Source organism: Rattus norvegicus, chromosome X (genome assembly GCF_036323735.1).
Source record: "Rattus norvegicus strain BN/NHsdMcwi chromosome X, GRCr8, whole genome shotgun sequence".
NCBI classification, from domain to species: domain Eukaryota; kingdom Metazoa; phylum Chordata; class Mammalia; order Rodentia; family Muridae; genus Rattus; species Rattus norvegicus.
Window position 1 is genome coordinate 115,285,905 of NC_086039.1, and position 22,349 is coordinate 115,308,253.

Genomic DNA, 22,349 nt, shown 5'->3' on the forward strand with positions numbered 1-22,349 from the left:
TATCACAAATTGAGTTCAACAATGTGGTGAAAGGCAAACCAATACATGCATCTCTTATGGAAGAATAGGTAGAAGGATTGCAGGCCCTGAAGGAGACAGAAACTCCAAGGGAACACTCCACCAGAGTCAACTAACCTGGACCCTTGGGGCTCTCAGAGTCTGAAGCACCAACCAAAAAAGGGAGGACCTAGGCCTCCCTGCACATATGTAGCAGATGACTTGGTCTTCACATAAGTCTTGAACAAATAGAATGGGGACTATCCCCAAAACCTTTGCCTTCTAGTTGGGCTGCCTTGTCTGACCTCAGTGGGAGAGGAAGAACCTATCCTGCAAGATGTGAAGTACCTATGTGGGGAATATACACAGAGGCCCTACAACCACTCATAGGCGAAGGGAAGGAAGAAGGGTAAGGACTGTGGGAGATGGTGACCTTGAGGGGGCAGTAAGCAGGGTATAAAGTGAATAAGTATAAAAATAAAATTAAATTAAAAAAATTGGTGTTGGCTCTGGGCTTGCTATAAATTGCATTTGATATATTGAGGTATGTCCCTTCCATCTCTCCCATATTTTCAGGATGTTTATAATGAAGGGGTATAGGATTTTGTCAAAAAGCCTTTTCTGCATCTAATGAGATGATCACATGGGTTTTGTTTTTTAATTTGTCTATATAGTGGATTACATTGATGGATTTTCATATTTTGAATCATCCCTACATCTGTGAGATGAAGCCTGCTTGATCCTGGTGGATCATATTTTTGATGTGTTCTTGGATTCAGTTTATGGGTGTGTTTTATAGAGTATTTTTCTGTTGGTGGTCATAAGAGAAATTGGCCTGAAATTTTCTTTCTTTGAGTCCTTATGTGGCTTGTGTATCAGGGAAATCACATCCTCATAAAATAAACTGGGCAATGTTCTTGCTGTTTCTATTTTGTGGGATAATTTGAGAAGTATTGGCATTAACTCTTTTTTGAACATCTGGTAGAATTCTGCACTTAAACCATCTGAGCCCTGGATATATTTTTCCTTTGGTTTTTGGTTGGGAGGCTTTTATTTTTTTTTTTTTTATTAACTTGAGTATTTCTTATTTACATTTCGAGTGTTATTCCCTTTCCCGGTTTCCGGGCAAACATCCCCCTCCCCCCTCCCCTTCCTTATGGGTGTTCCCCTCCCAACCCTCCCACCATTGCCGCCCTCCCCCCATAGACTAGTTCACTGGGGGTTCAGTCTTAGCAGGACCCAGGGCTTCCCCTTCCACTGGTGCTCTTACTAGTATATTCATTGCTACCTATGGGGTCAGAGTCCAGGGTCAGTCCATATATAGTCTTTAGGTAGTGGCTTAGTCCCTGGAGGCTCTGGTTGCTTGGCATTGTTGTACTTTTGGGGTCTCGAGCCCCTTCAAGCTCTTCCAGTTCTTTCTCTGATTCCTTCAATAGGGGACCTATTCTCAGTTCAGTGGTTTGCTGCTGGCATTCGCCTCTGTATTTGCTGTATTCTGGCTGTGTCTCTCAGGAGCGATCTACATCCGGCTCCTGTCGGTCTGCACTTCTTTGCTTCATCCATCTAGTCCAATTGGGTGGCTGTATATGTATGGGCCAAATGTGGGACAGGCTCTGAATGGGTGTTCCTTCAGTCTCTGTTTTAATCTTTGCCTCTCCCTTCCCTGCCAAGGGTATTCTTTTTCCTCATTTAAAGAAGGAGTGAAGCATTCACATTTTGATCATCCGTCTTGAGTTTCGTTTGTTCTAGGGATCTAGGGTAATTCAAGCATTTGGGCTAATAGCCACTTATCAATGAGTGCATACCATGTATGTCTTTCTGTGATTGGGTTAGTTCACTCAGGATGATATTTTCCAGTTCCAACCATTTGCCTACGAATTTCATAAACTCGTTGTTTTTGATAGCTGAGTAATATTCCATTGTGTAGATGTACCACATTTTCTGTATCCATTCCTCTGTTGAAGGGCATCTGGGTTCTTTCCATTTTCTGGCTATTATAAATAAGGCTGCAATGAACATAGTGGAGCACGTGTCTCTTTTATATGTTGAGGCATCTTTTGGGTATATGCCCAAGAGAGGTATAGCTGGATCCTCAGGCAGTTCAATGTCCAATTTTCTGAGGAACCTCCAGACTGATTTCCAGAATGGTTTTACCAGTCTGCAATCCCACCAACAATGGAGGAGTGTTCCTCTTTCTCCACATCCTCGCCAGCATCTGCTGTCACCTGAGTTTTTGATCTTAGCCAATCGCACTGGTGTGAGGTGAAATCTCAGGGTTGTTTTGATTTGCATTTCCCTTATGACTAAAGATGTTGAACATTTCTTTAGGTGTTTCTCAGCCATTCGGCATTCCTCAGCTGTGAATTCTTTGTTTAGCTCTGAACCCCATTTTTTAATAGGGTTATTTGTTTCCCTGCGGTCTAACTTCTTGAGTTCTTTGTATATTTTGGATATAAGGCCTCTATCTGTTGTAGGGTTGGTAAAGATCTTTTCCCAATCTGTTGGTTGCCGTTTTGTCCTAACCACAGTGTCCTTTGCCTTACAGAAGCTTTGCAGTTTTATGAGATCCCATTTGTCAATTCTTGATCTTAGAGCATAAGCCATTGGTGTTTTGTTCAGGAAATTTTTTCCAGTGCCCATGTGTTCCAGATGCTTCCCTAGTTTTTCTTCTATTAGTTTGAGTGTGTCTGGTTTGATGTGGAGGTCCTTGATCCACTTGGACTTAAGCTTTGTACAGGGTGATAAGCATGGATCCATCTGCATTCTTCTACATGTTGCCCTCCAGTTGAACCAGCACCATTTGCTGAAAATGCTATCTTTTTTCCAATGGATGGTTTTGGCTCCTTTGTCAAAAATCAAGTGATCATAGGTGTGTGGGTTCATTTCTGGGTCTTCAATTCTATTCCATTGGTCTATCTGTCTGTCTCTGTACCAATACCATGCAGTTTTTATCACTATTGCTCTGTAATACTGCTTGAGTTCAGGGATAGTGATTCCCCCTGAAGTCCTTTTATTGTTGAGGATAGTTTTAGCTATCCTGGGTTTTTTGTTATTCCAGATGAATTTGCAGATTGTTCTGTCTAACTCTTTGAAGAATTGGATTGGTATATTGATGGGGATTGCATTGAATCTGTAGATCGCTTTTGGTAAAATGGCCATTTTTACTATATTAATCCTGCCAATCCATGAGCATGGGAGATCTTTCCATCTTCTGAGGTCTTCTTCAATTTCTTTCTTCAGTGTCTTGAAGTTCTTATTGTACAGATCTTTTACTTGCTTGGTTAAAGTCACACCGAGGTACTTTATATTATTTGGGTCTATTATGAAGGGTGTCGTTTCCCTAATTTCTTTCTCGGCTTGTTTCTCTTTTGTATAGAGGAAGGCAACTGATTTATTTGAGTTAATTTTATACCCAGCCACTTTGCTGAAGTTGTTTATCAGCTTTAGTAGTTCTCTGGTGGAACTTTTGGGATCACTTAAATATACTATCATATCATCTGCAAATAGTGATATTTTGACCTCTTCTTTTCCGATCTGTATCCCTTTGATCTCCTTTTGTTGTCTGATTGCTCTGGCTAGAACTTCAAGAACTATATTGAATAAGTAGGGAGAGAGTGGGCAGCCTCGTCTAGTCCCTGATTTTAGTGGGATTGCTTCAAGTTTCTCTCCATTTAGTTTAATGTTAGCAACTGGTTTGCTGTATATGGCTTTTACTATGTTTAGGTATGGGCCTTGAATTCCTATTCTTTCCAGGACTTTTATCATGAAGGGGTGTTGAATTTTGTCAAATGCTTTCTCAGCATCTAATGAAATGATCATGTGGTTCTGTTCTTTCAGTTTGTTTATATAATGGATCACGTTGATGGTTTTCCGTATATTAAACCATCCCTGCATGCCTGGGATGAAGCCTACTTGATCATGGTGGATGATTGTTTTGATGTGCTCTTGAATTCGGTTTGCCAGAATTGTTTTGAGTATTTTTGCGTCGATATTCATAAGGGAGATTGGTCTGAAGTTCTCTTTCTTTGTTGTGTCTTTGTGTGGTTTAGGTATAAGAGTAGTTGTAGCTTCGTAGAAGGAATTTGGTAGGGCTCCATCTGTTTCAATTTTGTGGAATAGTTTGGATAATATTGGTATGAGGTCTTCTATGAAGGTTTGATAGAATTCTGCACTAAACCCATCTGGACCTGGGCTCTTTTTGGTTGGGAGACCTTTAATAACTGCTTCTATTTCCTTAGGAGTTATGGGGTTGTTTAACTGGTTTATCTGTTCCTGATTTAACTTTGATACCTGGTATCTGTCTAGGAAATTGTCCATTTCCTGAAGATTTTCAAATTTTGTTGAATATGGGTTTTTATAGTAAGATCTGATGATTTTTTGAATTTACTCTGAATCTGTAGTTATGTCTCCCTTTTCATTTCTGATTTTGTTAATTTGGACGCACTCTCTGTGTCCTCTCGTTAGTCTGGCTAAGGGTTTATCTATCTTGTTGATTTTCTCAAAGAACCAACTTTTGGTCCTGTTGATTCTTTCTATGGCCCTTTTTGTTTCTACTTGGTTGATTTCAGCTCTGAGTTTGATTATTTCCTGCCTTCTACTCCTCCTGGGTGTATTTGTTTCTTTTTGTTCTAGAGCTTTTAGGTGTGCTGTCAAGCTGCTGACATATGCTCTTTCCTGTTTCTTTCTGCAGGCACTCAGCGCTATGAGTTTTCCTCTTAGCACAGCTTTCATTGTGTCCCATAAGTTTGAGTATGTTGTATCCTCATTTTCATTAAATTCTAAAAAGTTTTTAATTTCTTTCTTTATTTCTTCCTTGACCAGGTTATCATTGAGTAGAGCATTGTTCAATTTCCACGTATATGTGGGCATTCTTCCCTTATTGTTATTGAAGACCAGTTTTAGGCCGTGGTGGTCTGATAGCACGCATGGGATTATTTCTATCTTTTTGTACCTGTTGAGGCCCGTTTTTTGACCAATTATATGGTCAATTTTGGAGAAAGTACCATGAGGAGCTGAGAAGAAGGTATATCCTTTTGCTTTAGGATAGAATGTTCTATAAATATCCGTTAAGTCCATTTGGCTCATGACTTCTCTTAGTCTGTCGACATCACTGTTTAATTTCTGTTTCCATGATCTGTCCATTGATGAGAGTGGGGTGTTAAAATCTCCCACTATTATTGTGTGAGGTGCAATGTGTGTTTTGAGCTTTAGTAAGGTTTCTTTTATGTATGTAGGTGCCCTTGTATTTGGGGCATAGATATTTAGGATTGAGAGTTCATCTTGGTGGATCTTTCCTTTGATGAATATGAAGTGTCCTTCCTTATCTTTTTTGATGACTTTTAGTTGGAAATTGATTTTATTTGATATTAGAATGGCTACTCCAGCTTGCTTCTTCTGACCATTTGCTTGGAAAGTTGTTTTCCAGCCTTTCACTCTGAGGTAGTGTCTGTCTTTGTCTCTGAGGTGTGTTTCCTGTAGGCAGCAGAATGCAGGGTCCTCGTTGCGTATCCAGTTTGTTAATCTATGTCTTTTTATTGGGGAGTTGAGGCCATTGATATTGAGAGATATTAAGGAATAGTGATTATTACTTCCCGTTATATTCATATTTGGATGTAAGGTTATGTTTGTGTGCTTTCATTCTCTTTGTTTTGTTGCCAAGACGATTAGTTTCTTGCTTCTTCTAGGGTATAGCTTGCCTCCTTATGTTGGGCTTTACCATTTATTATCCTTTGTAGTGCTGGATTTGTAGAAAGATATTGTGTAAATTTGGTTTTGTCATGGAATATCTTGGTTTCTCCATCAATGTTAATTGAGAGTTTTGCTGGATACAGTAACCTGGGCTGGCATTTGTGTTCTCTTAGGGTCTGTATGACATCAGTCCAGGATCTTCTGGCCTTCATAGTTTCTGGCGAGAAGTCTGGTGTGATTCTGATAGGTCTCCCTTTATATGTTACTTGACCTTTTTCCCTTACTGCTTTTAATATTCTTTCTTTATTTTGTGCGTTTGGTGTTTTGACAATTATGTGACGGGAGGTGTTTCTTTTCTGGTCCAATCTATTTGGAGTTCTGTAGGCTTCTTGTATGCCTATGGGTATCTCTTTTTTTAGGTTAGGGAAGTTTTCTTCTATGATTTTGTTGAAGATATTTACTGGTCCTTTGAGCTGGGAGTCTTCACTCTCTTCTATACCTATTATCCTTAGGTTTGATCTTCTCATTGAGTCCTGGATTTCCTGTATGTTTTGGACCAGTAGCTTTTTCCGCTTTACATTATCTTTGACAGTTGAGTCAATGATTTCTATGGAATCTTCTGCTCCTGAGATTCTCTCTTCCATCTCTTGTATTCTGTTGGTGAAGCTTGTATCTACAGCTCCTTGTCTCTTCTTTTGGTTTTCTATATCCAGGGTTGTTTCCATGTGTTCTTTCTTGATTGCTTCTATTTCCATTTTTAATTCCTTCATCTGTTTGATTGTGTTTTCCTGGAATTCTTTCAGGGATTTTTGCCATTCCTCTTTGTAGGCTTCTACTTGTTTATTAATGATTTCCTGTGTTTCCCTAAGTGTGTTCATGTCTTTCTTGAAGTCCTCCAGCATCATGATCAAATATGATTTTGAAACTAGATCTTGCTTTTCTGGTGTGTTTGGATATTCCATGTTTGTTTTGGTGGGAGAATTGGGCTCCGATGATGGCATGCAGTCTTGGTTTCTGTTGCTTGGGTTCCTGCGCTTGCCTCTCGCCATCAGATTATCTCTAGTGTTACTTTGTTCTGCTATTTCTGACAGTGGGTAGACTGACCTATAAGCCTGTGTGTCAGGAGTGCTGTAGACCTGTTTTCCTCTCTTTCCGTCAGTTATGGGGACAGTGTGTTCTGCTTTCGGGCGTGTAGTTTTTCCTCTCTACAGGTCTTCAGCTGTTCCTGTGGGCCTGTGTCTTGAGTTCACCAGGCAGCTTTCTTGCAGCAGAAAATTTGGTCTTACCTGTGGTCCCGAGGCTCAGGTTCGCTCGTGGGGTGCTGCCCAGGGGCTCTCTGCAGCGGCAGCAACCAGGAAGACCTGTGCCGCCCCTTCCGGGAGCTTCAGTGCACCAGGGTTCCAGATGGTCTTTGGCTTTTTCCTCTGGCGTCCGAGATGTGTGTGCAGGGAGCAGTCTCTTCTGGTTTCCCAGGCTTGTCTGCCTCTCTGAAGGTTTAGCTCTCCCTCCCACGGGATTTGGGTGCAGAGAACTGTTTATCCGGTCTGTTTCTTTCAGGATCCGGCGGTGTCTCAGGCGCAGAAGTCCTGCCGCTCCTGGGCCCTCCCCCACGGGAGCCCAGAGGCCTTATACAGTTTCCTCTTGGGCCAGGGATGTGGGCAGGGGTGAGCAGTGTTGGTGGTCTCTTCTGCTCTGCAGCCTCAGGAGTGCCCACCTGACCAGGCGGTTGGGTCTCTCTCTCACTGGGTCTGGGAGCAGAGAGCTGCTGCGGGCCGGGGGGGGAGGCTTTTATTGAGCCCTTCTACTTCACTAGCATTTACAGATCTATTAAAAATATTTATCTGACCTTGATTTAACTTTTGTAAGTGGTAACTATGGAAATCCATTTCTTTAGATTTTACAATTTTGTTGAATATATGTTTTAAAATATGTCCTTATGTTTCTCTGAACTGACAACTGTTACATCTCCATTTTCATACTTTTATGCCCTATATTTATGATAGTTATCTAAGTAGCAATGAAACATTATCTGGCTGTTATTTTATTTATATTTCCTTCATGCTTCATAACTTGATTCCTTTTAATTGGTTTAAGGAGAGTTTGTTTATCTTCCTAGGAGCATAACTATGCAAAACATTTGCACACTTCTTAATGCAATGTATATTCTTTGCATTAAGTGGTAAAAATGATTTATTGTAGATATTAATATTTCTATTGCATATGTAAGAAGATTAGGCCAATTCCAAAGTCATGGAGATTTGCCCCCATAATTTTTGAAGTGTTTGTATTTCTGTCTTCTGTCTATAATTCATATGCATTTTTTTTTTTGGAGCTGGGGACCGAACCCAGGGCCTTGCGCTTCCTAGGTAAGCGCTCTACCACTGAGCTAAATCCCCAGCCCCTCATATGCATTTTGAGCTAAATTTTCTATTGTATGCATGAAACTTCTAAATGTATTCACTTTAACCAATGGGCATGTTCATTTTATTATATTACCATTTACTTAAATGATTATTCTTAACAAAAATTAGTCGACTATAGATATATTGGGTACAGCCCCTACTGATGGATGTTGAGAATCATTAAGAATTTTTAAACAGGGGTTGGGGATTTAGCTCAGTGGTAGAGCGCTTGCCTAGGAAGCGCAAGGCCCTGGGTTCGGTCCCCAGCTCTGAAAAAAAAAGAACCAAAAAAAAAAAAAAGAATTTTTAAACAGATACTTACAGGGTCTTATTAAAAGATTATAGAAAAAGAAAGAACCCTAGTACTGAATGAAGTCCAGAAAAACTGAGAATCAAACATCTATATATCTTCTTGAAGTAAATTACACTTATTTTAGAAACCATGTGAAATAATACATGTACAATACTTTCAGTCAAAAAAAGTCACCTGAACATTAGTCTTTGTGCTTTGATTTCTTTTTCTTGTGACCCTGGAGTTTAAATACATGGTTTTGTGCATACTAACCACTAAGCTTCATCTCTAACCTAGTGTGCATGGTATTTTTGGAAGTGAGTCTTCTACATATAAAACAACTCTGTAATCAAATTCTGCTAATCTGACTTTAGAACCAATAAAGACACCATGAGTTCCCATTTATTTCAATGCTGATTCATAGTGAACCCATAGTGGGTGGCAAGGGATACATGATTATTTTCCCAGTCTTGTCTTATAACTAAGCAGGTTTAGTACAGTGATGTTCCTAACAAAGTGTGTCTCAACATTCAGTCTTAAGACGAGAAGATACTTGGCTTTCTAGCTAAGGTAGTTCTGTGCAGAAGAATCTCTATTGCTCCTTACGTAAAGGAAGTTTAAATCAGAGATGTCATGTCTAATCTTGGTTATCAGCCAGACCACATCTAGAACTAATTAAAACCCAAGCAGCTGGGTACACATGTATGGGATTTTGCTTAACTGGATCATTTAAACTGGGAAGTCCTAGCTTAAATCTGAATTAAATACGGTCAGAAAACCAATCCTAAATCTAGACCAGACACACTAGTGGTAGTTCACATAAAATAATGTGGAAGAAGGAAGCTTTTGCTGTTTGCCCGTTTGCCCTCACTCTCATTGACAAATCCACTCCTCCTGCTGCCCAGGCATTGATTTTCTGATATTAAAACCTACTTCTTCCAGATTCCAATGTAGACTGAAGAACAACTGAGACCTCTATCCTTTTGAACTGAACAGCTATACAATTCTTGATCTTTCTTTAAGGAGATAGCCATTCTTAGGATAGAAACAACACAATCTATAAATCACCCCAATAAGTCATCTTTAAATATATACAAATTTCATCTATAAGTTCTGTTTGTCTTGAGAACCCCAACTAGTACAACATAGAACCATTTTCTGTACCAGCCAAACATTTTTTTCCTCTATGTACTTCCTAGCCAAAGTAGCAAAGAGTTCTTGTCCTTTGACTAGTACCTTCATGCCACTGTTACAACTAAGACATTGGAGTTATATTACTGAAAATGTGAGAGCTAAGTAAAACCTATTTGCATTCTTTCTTGATATAAAAGGCAAAATCTGTCATCAACAATTTTTCAAGACTTTTGAGATTAAAGTCTTGCAATTCCTAGAGGGATATTTATTTAAGGAAAACAGCTCACCCTCAATACGAATAGCAAATTGAACAGAAAATATAATTTGAGTCTTAAATGAGGACACTAAGTTCTGATTGTAAGTGCCCTGTTTTCCTCTTCTACAAAGTAAATGATTGACTAGATGTTACAATCTTTACATGCAACATTCTATAACCAGTGACTCTCTGACTCATTTTCCCTCATTTTCTCCCTAGCCCATTCTGTATATGTCTCCCTGAGAGTGAATGGATCCCTTGTGAGCTCTGAACTCAAGAACATCCTTTGCTAATAATACCAAAGTTCAGGGTTTATAGGCTTACATCATAATTCCCAACTAAGTGACTCTAACAGTAAGAATCAAAATACTTGTGGTTTTTCCACAGAGAATGATAACTGATATCAATATATAACCACCAAGACATAATAAAAGCAGATTTCTTTTCTAGTAATTTTAAAACCTGTGATGTAATACAGTTGCAAAATATCAAGGCAAAAAAATCACTGAATTATTAAAATAATTTCCTTTAGTATACATGTATCTGGTAGTTTATAATGTGACCTTAGCACAGTTTATTTATCCAGAATTCTCTTAAATTTTGTAGTTTGCTCACACCTTTTAATATTAAAAAGTATTACTATAACAGGTAGTAGTGACTATTACTGTCTCCATCTGTGCCCAGAGCTAAGGCTGTCCCACAGCCCTCTGGAACAAAAACATTCCTGGAAAGAGCTGGTCTCCCAGGAGCACTCTCACTCCTAAGCCCACAGATGAGGCCCCATTTTTGCTCCACTAACTATCCAAAGAGGGACCCGCTAGAAAAGTACAGGGCACAGGAACCACAGAGCAGCCTGGCCAGGACCCTACTGGTCTCCACTTGGCAGCCAGAGCTAAGGCTGTCTCACAGCCCTCCAGACCCAAAGCCTGCCTGGAGAAAGCCGGTCTCCCAGGAGTGCTCTCACTCCTAAGATCACAGGCTCACAGGCCTAGAGGAGGGACAAGCTCCAATCAGAGACAGCAAGACTAACTAGCATCAGAGATAACCAGATGATGAGAGGAAAGCAAGAACATAAGCAATAGAAAGCAAGACTACTTGGTATCATCAGAATCCAGTTCTCCCAAAACATCAAGTACTGGATACCCCAAGATTTGATGCCCTAGTGTAAGGGAAAGTCAGAGTGGGGAGGTGGGATGGAGTGGGTGAGTGAGTGAGCACCCACATAAAAGCAGCAGGAGGGCGGATGCGATAGCAGGTTTTTGAAGGGTAAACTGGGAAAGGGGTTAACATTTAAATTGTAATATTAAAATATCCAATCTAGAAAAAAGAAAAAAATGAACAGATAACAGATAATTAGCCAGTTTAGCTGAACAATATTTCAAAAGTAAGACATATGATAGATGATTATGTCTTTCTTCAAAAGTACAAATGGTTATTAGTTAATCATAGGAAGAAGTTTGCTACTATAGACTGGCTTGCTTAAACATTGTTAATCAATGACAAAAGAGTTATTGATTTGGGGTTACAATGAGAGAAAGATAGAGGGGAGATGTTTAGATAAGTATGTGTTTCAAAAGAAGACTACATAAGCAATAATCCTACTGTAATTTCCTTTGAGTAATCATCATAATCTGTTCTTAAAGACTATTTAATTATGGTGATTGTTTTTCTAGAATACGTAACTTGAGGTGATCTTTTGTAACATAAAATGGATATGGAGGAAGAGGAACACTCCTCCATTGTTGGTGGGATTGCAGACTGGTACAACCATTCTGGAAATCAGTCTGGAGGTTCCTAAGAAAATTAGACATTGTACAACCTGAGGATCCAGCTATACCTCTCCTGGGCATACATCCAAAGATGATCAAACATATAACAAGGACACCTGCTCCACTATGTTCATAGCAGCCTTATACACAACAGCCAGAAGCTGGAAAGAATCCAGATGTCTTTCAGAGGAATGGATACAGAAAATGTGGTACATTTACACAATGGAGTACTACTCAGCTACTAAAAACAAAGACTTTATTAAATTAATAGGCAAATGGATTGAACTAGAAAATATCACCTGAGTGAGGTAACCCAACCACAAAAGAACATACATGGTATGTATTCACTGATAAATGGATATTGGCCCAAAAGCTTGGACTACCCAAGAAACAAATAACCCACTAACAACCAACAATCCACACTACCTCTCAGTGCTCTCGTAGTTATATACCCTCTGAAAATTCCCAAAACCATAGAAACTCTCTGCAGCTGTCAAAATAATGCCCCTGGCAGAGCATGAGGCATAGCATAGCCAGCTACTGTGGACAATCAAAAGCAGCCCCATATCGCACACTTGACATAATAACAAAAAAGCAAATTCTAGTATTATGTCTCTGTGTTTTAAAGAATGAACATTCCAAAATTGTCACTATCCCAATGTTTATTAAACTCATGGTAAGTGTGGACGAAAATATTTTAGTTTCCTAGAGGGCAGTCTAATTACACAAAAGGTATCCTCCTGTCACCACGTGAAGTAAATGCCTTGATAGGCAATTTATGGCTTTTTTTGTACTTCTTTTCTATAGCAATTAAGCTGATTTTCAAAGAAATCCTTCTTAAAGAGCTTAATATGACCCTCTTAGTCCTTCCTAAGCTGTTTCAAAACCTGCCCATAGTTTTACACTGTCGGAGACTTTTTAAAATAATTCTTTAATACTGCTAAATGTTCCTAGTATTAATCTAAGACACTTGAAGTATCCCCTTCTCTGTATGTAGACTTAGATAAGAAATGACTCTTTTCTTTGCAAACAATTCAAGATTTATTCGATATTTTTTCTCTTACGATGTTGAAAGCTTGGCAAATGTCTAAAGGCAATGAAAGAATAGATTGCAATTTACATGTTCATCAACATAAAAGGTCCTGTGTGTCATTATTTATTATAGTTATTCTATTAATCATTGCTTATTGGAAAACTGATTCTCATTTTCTAATAAGATATTACATTTTTCAAAATAGCATGTACCTAAATCACCACATTAGATGCTTGTTCAATCATATTCACAATAGCTAAATTATGGTTAGCTGATATGCCAATTAATGAATGAATAAAGAAAGGCTCTCTCTCTCTCTCTCTCTCTCTCTCTCTCTCTCTCTCTCTTACACACACACAGACACACACACACACACACACACACACTAATGTTAAATAGCCATAAAAAATAAACAGGTGGATCTGGAGTTCATCTCAAATAGGCAAACTCAGAAAGACAATATTGCCTGGTTTTGCTCATATTTTGGATCCTATATGAAACACCTGGGAAGTCAAGAGACAGAACTGAGTAAAAGAGACCAAGCATGAAGAAAGAGAGGATAAGGATATGAGAAGGTAGTGAATGACATGCATATGATCAAAGTATGTATCATATCATGTGTGAATATCTGTATTTTATACTGTCAGGTTACTATTTTATATAATTAATATATTGCTATCAAATCAATATTCCTTTTAATAAGATATAGCAGGAACAAAACAATACCCTGAGTCTCAAGGAGCAATTATGAGGCTGTAAACATGTGTCCCGAAGGTGAAGATACTAATAGAGAAAACCTGATGTCTAGACAGGTATCCTGTAGAACAACACTAGAGGAAATGGTGTTGTTGTTTGCAGCGGGAAGGGAACAGAACAGAATCAACATCAAGGTTATGTATGGGAGACCTGTGTTCTTTCCCATTCTCTCACATTCTCACATCCTCTTTCTTTTTGTTTCCTATTGTGCTGTTTTCTTTGATGCCCATACTTAGCTCTTCCTGCAGCTTACACAGCTGTATATCAAATGAACTTCATCACTAATTCTGTTTAGCTTTTAGGTGCCTTGTTTCCCTCAAAATTTTATAGAAAGGCATCAAAAACTAAATTTTAGAATAGTTTACCCACAATGTTACAGTGACTTTAGAATATATTTTATTGAATTGACTATCAAATTTTACATTATACAAGTTTGCCAAATAATCCTGAAGTTCACTTACTAAAATAATAAAACATGATTTGATACTCTTTTTTATTTATTTTTTTTATTAACTTGAGTATTTCTTATATACATTTCGAATGTTATTCCCTTTCCCGGTTTCCGGGCAAACATCCCCCTCCCCCCCCTCCCCTTCCTTATGGGTGTTCCCCTCCCAACCCTCCCCCCATTGCCGCCCTCCCCCCAACAGTCTAGTTCACTGGGGGTTCAGTCTTAGCAGGACCCAGGGCTTCCCCTTCCACTGGTGCTCTTACTAGGATATTCATTGCTACCTATGAGGTCAGAGTCCAGGGTCAGTCCATGTATAGTCTTTAGGTAGTGGCTTAGTCCCTGGAAGCTCTGGTTGCTTGGCATTGTTGTACATATTGGGTCTCGAGCCCCTTCAAGCTCTTCCAGTTCTTTCTCTGATTCCTTCAACGGGGGTCCTATTCTCAGTTCAGTGGTTTGCTGCTGGCATTCGCCTCTGTGTTTGCTGTATTCTGGCTGTGTCTCTCAGGAGTGATCTACATCCGGCTCCTGTCGGCCTGCACTTCTTTGCTTCATCCATCTTGTCTAATTGGATGGCTGTATATGTATGGGCTACATGTGGGGCAGGCTCTGAATGGGTGTTCCTTCTGTCTCTGTTTTAATCTTTGCCTCTCTCTTCCCTGCCAAGGGTATTCTTGTTCCCCTTTTAAAGAAGGAGTGAAACATTCACATTTTGATCATCCGTCTTGAGTTTCATGTGTTCTGTGCATCTAGGGTAATTCAAGCATTTGGGCTAATATCCACTTATCAGGGAATGCATACCGTATGTGTTTGTCTGTGACTGGGTAATCTCACTCAGGATGATATTTTCCAGTTCCATTCATTTGTCTATGAATTTCATAAAGTCATTGTTTTTGATAGCTGAGTAATATTCCATTGTGTAGATGTACCACATTTTCTGTATCCATTCCTCTGTTGAAGGGCATCTGGGTTCTTTCCAGCTTCTGGCTATTATAAATAAGGCTGCGATGAACATAGTAGAGCACGTGTCTTTTTTATATGTTGGGGCATCTTTTGGGTATATGCCCAAGAGAGGTATAGCTGGATCCTCAGGCAGTTCAATGTCCAATTTTCTGAGGAACCTCCAGACTGATTTCCTGAATGGTTGTACCAGTCTGCAATCCCACCAACAATGGAGGAGTGTTCCTCTTTCTCCGCATCCTCGCCAGCATCTGCTGTCACCTGAGTTTTTGATCTTAGCCATTCTCACTGGTGTGAGGTGAATTGATACTCTTAATTTGGGGTAGATGGGAATTCTTTAAATCCATGATTCGCATAATCATATAATTAATTTAAATTTTGAGGACAGCATTTGATTTCCTATTTACAGAGTACAAGTTGAAGACCATACTTCAAGGATTCTTCCTGTGACACAGATCTTTATTTCATTTCATTTTCTAGAGCTTTACTATATTCAGCAGATAAAATAAAAGAAAATGTATATAACTGTGCTCATTTAAAATGTATATTCAATGTCAAAAAGATTTACAAAAGTTAAAATATTTACCAGGAAATGATTAGTGTGCAGACCAAAATGGGATAGATCAGTTACTCAATTGAAAGCATTAATGTTTTTTCTAGTATATTCTTTGTTGGTCTGCTTCTTGGATAAAATACAGAAGAATCTTGTAGCCAGCTGAAGCTTGTTACTCACCTTTTTATCACTGTGACAAAATGTCAAACAAAGCAACATACTAGAAGGAAATACTTATTCGGGCCTGTGGTTTCAGGTTTCAGCACATGGCCATTGGTTCTCTTTCTTTGGACCTATGGCTTCATAGTATATCAAGGTGGTAGAATGTGGAGGAGGATGTTGTTCACCTTATCACAGTGGCAAGGAATTTTCATACTTGTAAAGTAGAATGGGGGAATGGGTTAGGGTTCCCACTGTCTATTTTAAGTTCACATTCCTAAAGATCTGACTTCTCTTCATTATGACTCCAGCTCAAAAAGGTTCCACCACTTTTAGTGATATTAGAAAGTAGCCACGAAATCTTTAGCATATAGATTTTTTGGAAAATATTTAAAATCTAAATTATTAAATTGATTTAATTGTTTCTGCTAGCCACTCTTCCTGTTGTTTATCTATTTTTAAAGTGTTTATGTTTTCTTCCATTGTAGAGGATAATTCAATTTTGTATCATCTGACTTAACTTATGAAAACAAAGAGCCAACCATTCAGTTCTCATTTTTTTTCTGGGAGCAAAGAGTATGCAAAACCTAGCCTTCTATTTGTGCTTGTCAGGACCAATGCTATTAACTATTAAACTACCTGGAAGACTGTTTAGGCAGTAAATATCACTCACCCATGATCGGGTTCCTTTGTTCTGTCTAATTGTGTTCCTTATTCATCCCTTGTAATCTAAGAAGCAGAAGAAATTTCTAAAAGTAGCCATGTTTTTAAACAAATACTTATTATTCGGCAACAATACCTTCATTCCAAGAGTATCCTACTTCAAAAGTAATAGAGTAGGGATTGAAAGCAAGAGGATAATGGGAAGGAGAATCATTTTGGTGGATGGAAACATTTCAACGGAATGTTATGCAATGGAATGGGTTATGAAGAAATTTGCCCCCATTCATCCAATACTGTCTTAAGAATTAAGCAGGGGGATGGGGTGCCCCCTCATAGGTGAAAGGGGAGGTGACATAGGTGAAAAGCTCTTGGAGGGGGGAACTTGGAGGGTGTAATATTTGGAATGTAAATAAATAAAACAATTTAAAATAAATAAAAACATCAAAAAAGAATTAATCTGAATATTAGTGTCATTAAAATACTCAGTAGCTAAATGTCAGTGACTACCTCTTTCTCTTGGTGTTTTTACATTATATCAATAGGCCACACTCCTTCATCTTAGAAAGAAGACAAATTAAATGTGCATAAATCCAAGGCACTAAAAACAGATAATCCTTAAAATTAAGACAGTGAGAAATAAAAATTTATTAGGAAGGCTATGTAGTGAGTGTTTTCAACATACTTTTCCCTTTATAATTATGTACCTGTGTATGTATGAGTGGTATGTGTGGAAATCAGAGGCAACATATTGCCCAGTATCTGCAGCCATAGGCAGCCATATGTTGCTTGATGTGGTTGCTGGGAAGAAAACATGGGTGCTTTGAAGAAGGAATACCTACTCTTAACTGCTGAACTACCTCTCTAGCTCCTTAGAATAAAATATTCTTGGCAAAGAATGAAAGAAAACATTTGGGAGTTTGTCCAGGGGAAAGAAGATTCTTGTCACTAAGAGACCTGATGAGAAACTCTATCAAGATAGAGAGAAAGAAAGAAACAAAATGAATGAGTGGAAAAGGAGAAGGGTTTTTTGTTGGTTTTGTTTTGTTCTTTGTTTCTTGTTTTTGTTTGTTTCCCTTTACCAACTAAAAACGGAGGAACAAGAAATTGGAAGAGAAGGTCAGAACACAGTATATTCTATTTTATTCCTTTGGAAATAGAAGTACATTAGATAGTTTAAAAGGCAATATAAGAAAAGACACTGTATACTTAAAAAGTGTATATAGAAATGCTTATACCATCTTCATTCTGAAAGAGAACACTTTTCTTGAGCAGTCTTGTATCTTGCATACATCTTTTAATGTCTTAGTGCTTTGGGAAAGAATAAAATGATTAATGTGTTTTTATAGTGAATAAACTACTTTTTATCAATAACTACAGAATCCAATAGCTAGTGATATTTATCAGGAATTTGTTTCTGCTAGGATTCAGAACAACATATACAGATTCCACAATATAAATAGCTATGGAAAAATAAGTTTCACAAGATGTCAGACATATTTAAAGATTAAAGTAACATTTTGCAGATATTTCTCTAAATAGAAACAATTCACCTTGGAAGAGATATGGAGAAAGAAGGTTGCATTCATAAAACTCAGAATGCAAACCAAATTACAAGATTCAAGAATTTAGACAGGTCACAAATTCCCTCTACAAGGTTATATACACAACTGCTAAAAGAGAGGAAAATCTCTATAAAAGGTGTCTGCATGCTGTTAGTGACTTCCAGGGATGAAGCCTTCGAAAGTCAACACACATGTTGAGGCAGACTTCAAAGTGATGTGGCTATAGTTGAGTGACCCATGCTCCAATGAATATCCCCCTAAATGTACTTCTGTAAATAACTTTAAACTAACTCATTAGTTCAGTTACCTAGACATTAGGTGAATTGTTGTTTCTTTTGTCTGTCACCTGTAACCAATATGGAATAAATATATATTTGTTACTGTATTCTATGGAACAGTCAGTCACAAAACAGCTACTCTTACAGGAAAGGGGAAGATGGGATATGAAAGTTACCTTCTATCATTCTAACCTAAAATCATGCAGGTGATATTCAAGAGGGTAAACAGTACTTGCCTCTCTCAATCTCATGTCTTGGTGAGATTGACTTTTTAACTCTCCTCAACAATAAAAGGACTTCAGGGGGAATCACTATCCCTGAACTCAAGCAGTATTACAGAGCAATAGTGATAAAAACTGCATGGTATTGGTACAGAGACAGACAGATAGACCAATGGAATAGAATTGAAGACCCAGAAATGAACCCACACACCTATGGTCACTTGATTTTTGACAAAGGAGCCAAAACCATCCAATGGAAAAAAGATAGCATTTTCAGCAAATGGTGCTGGTTCAACTGGAGGGCAACATGTAGAAGAATGCAGATCGATCCATGCTTATCACCCTGTACAAAGCTTAAGTCCAAGTGGATCAAGGACCTTCACATCAAACCAGATACACTCAAACTAATAGAAGAAAAGTTGGGGAAGCATCTGGAACACATGGGCACTTGAGAAAATTTCCTGAACAAAACACCAATGTCCTATGGTCTAAGATCAAGAATTGACAAATGGGATCTCATAAATCTGCAAAGCTCCTGTAAGGCAAAGGACACTGTTGTTAGGACAAAATGACAACCTACAGATTGGGAAAAGATCCTTACCAAACCTACAACTGATAGAGGGCTTATATCCAAAATATACAAAGAACTCAAGAAGTTAGACCGCAGGGAAACAAATAACCCTATTACAAATGGGGTTCAGAGATAAACAAAGAATTCACAACTGAGGAAGGCCAAATGGCTGAGAAACACCTAAAGAAATGTTCAACATCTTTAGTCATAAGGGAAATGCAAATCAAAACAACCCTGAGATTCCACCTCACAACAGTGAGAATGGCTAAGATCAAAAACTCAGGTGACAGCAAATGCTGGCGAGGATGTGGAGAAAGAGGAACACTCCTCCATGGCTGGTAGGACTGCAAACTGGTACAACCATTCAGGAAATCAGTCTGGAGGTTCCTCAGAAAATTGGACATTGAACTACCTGAGGACGCAGCTATACCTCTCCTGGGCATATACCCAAAAGATGCCCCAACATATAACAAAGACACATGCTCCACTATGTTCATAGCAGCCTTATTTATAATAGCCAGAAAATGGAAAGAACCCAGATGCCCTTCAACAGAGGAATGGATACAGAAAATGTGGTACATCTACACAATGGAATATTACTCAGCTATCAAAAACAATGCCTTTATGAAATTCATAGGCAAATGGATGGAACTGGAAAATATCATCCTGAGTGAGGTAACCAAATCACAGAAAAACACACATGGTATGCACTCATTGATAAATGGCTATTAGCCCAAATGCTTGAATTACCCTAGATGCACAGAACACATGAAACTCAAGAAGGATGATCAAAATGTGAATGCTTCACTCCTTCTTTAAAAGGGGAACAAGAATACCCTTGGCAGGGAATAGGGAGGCAATTTTAGAACAGAGGCAGAAGGAACACCCATTCAGAGCCTGCCCCACATGTGGCCCATACATATACAGCCACCCAATTAGATAAGATGGATGAAGCAAAGAAGTGTAGGCCAACAGGAACCGGATATAGATCTCTCCTGAGAGACACACCCAGAATACAGCAAATACATAGGCGAATGCCAGCAGCAATCCACTGAACTTAGATCAGGGACCCCGTTGAAGGAATCAGAGAAAGAACTGGAAGATCTTGAAGGGGCTCGAGACCCCATATGTACAACAATGCCAACCAACCACAGCTTCCAGGGACTAAGCCACTACCCAAAGACTATACATGGACTGACCCTGGACTCCAACTGCATATGTAGCAATGAATAGCCTAGTAAGAGCACCAGTGGAAGGGGAAGCCCTTGGTCCTGCCAAGACTGAACCCCCAGTGAATGTGATTGTTTTGGGGAGGATGGGGAGGGGAACACCCATAGAGAAGGGGAGGGAGAGGGTTTAGGGGGATGTTAGCCCGGAAGCCAGAAAGGGGAATAATAATCGAAATGTTAATAAGAAATTCTCAAGTTAATAAAGATAAAAAAAAAGACTTTTTAACTCACCACAAAAGCCAGGGTGAAAGTCAGTGCCCTATCACATGATGCTGTCTCATTTTGGCCCTCTTCCTTTTATAACTCATAACTTGTTACCATTAGCACATTTGTTAGGATGTCGTTTAACCATGTGTTGAATTAAACTTATAACCTCTTAGATCATCATGATACAGAATAGACAAATGGATAGATTCTCATGTGCAAATAAATGACAGAAAGACACTACAGTTAATAACTATCTGGTGTATAAATAGTTGAGTTTACCTGATATTAAGCATGAATTGATAATTTATTTTCTCAAATAGAAATATTTTTTAAAAATACCATCTTAAGCTTATTATTTACAGAATGATATATACAAAAAAAGAATACAGTTAAACCAAAATGATATTTTATAGGAATAGAAATTTGTCATCAAATGTCTCATGGTCCCATGAAAAAAATCATAACAATGAAGAAGCTCATGCTTTCAACATATGGCATATTAAGTTTTTGGCAGAATCATATTTTAATGCTTAAAATATTCAGGTTTTTCATAAAATCATCACTATATTGCATCCTTATATGATCATTAACCATTAACAAAAAACAATAATTCATTAACCCTCAATAAGAAATTAATTCATTGCCTTAGCTGAATTCAGTCTGTCATTGGAAACATCATATGAATTTCTAAATTATGAAATCACCTTTTAAGGTAATTATGACTACTTTTTATGATATATTCCCTTAACCAGATAAGATATGATACCAAATGATTTGTTTGTGAAACAATAATGGTCAAATTGAAAGTAAGCGTCCACTTGTCTCTTTTATACATATGAAAATAACTTTATGAGTATAAAACTGGAATCTGTGATCTGGTCTTTATAGGAACACGACAGATTTTTCTCCTTCTACTTACTACTCAAGCAAAAACTGCCAAGTGCACAACCAAATGCTGGAAGTTATCACCATAATAGACTCCAAGCAATACTATATGTGAATAGTAACAAAAGCAGCATATTGCAGGCACAAACACAGGTGTATAGATCAATGGAATAGAACAGAAAACCCAGCAATAGACATAAATAGAAATACCCACTTGGAACTTTTGCCAAGATGCTACAAAACACATTGGAAAAAAAACATTCTCTTTGATAAATCGTGCTGACTACATGTTAGACGATGAATTAGATACCTATTTGGCACACTGGTAAAAGTTAAACTGAAATTGGATCCAAGAACTTAAAGTAAGACCTGAAAAGCTGAACAATTCTAGAAGAAAATGTAAAAAGAACTCAAAACATAGGCAAAGGCTTTCTCAATAGGAATCTAATCACTCAAGAATCTCAATAAGACCCTAATCACTCAAAGGTAAAGGCAACAATCAATAAATGAGACTTTCTAAAATTAAAAACATTGGTGCAGTAAAACGAATACAGACTAAGTCACTAGGACTAGGGACAACATTCAAGTAGAATGCCAACATTCATCTCACTTTAACAAATACAATCCTTGTGACCAACCGGCTCAAATTTCACTGCCACACATCACCCATCATTGTAGCCTACCATCTCAAACCCTGAGCCAAACACCATCTTTCTCAAATTGCTTTTTCAAGTATTCTGTTATGACTGTGAGAAAAGTAATGAACACAGGATATATTCTCTGATCTAAGTATGAAATGCACAACAGAAATGATCCAGATATATAAACAGTATGATTACTAAATATGTTGAAGTATAACAGAGAAATGATAACTAGGTTATCATGAACAAAGTAGGGTTAACCCATCATTTTACTTACAGTAGATGTTTGCCCAGATATTAAGATCCTCTTCTATTGATGGCTTTCATTATACATGTAGTTCAGCTTCTAATTATGCCAAATATTTATCCTAGAAAGTGATAAATATCTCAGTTATATCTGATTCAATTATTTAATTCTTTTACTCATTACTGTTAGAAGTTAAATGACATGCCACTGTAAACATATGGAAAGCCTTTTTCATGTGTTATGGAGTTGTTTCTCCTGCTACCTTTCACGTGGTTTCTGGAGATAGAATTCACCTCATGAGGTTTATATGGCAAGCACCTTTAAGTGATGTTTAACTCCCTATTCCTCAGTTATATTTTAGTGTGAATTTCCTTTCTATCAGCATCCTAATAAACACT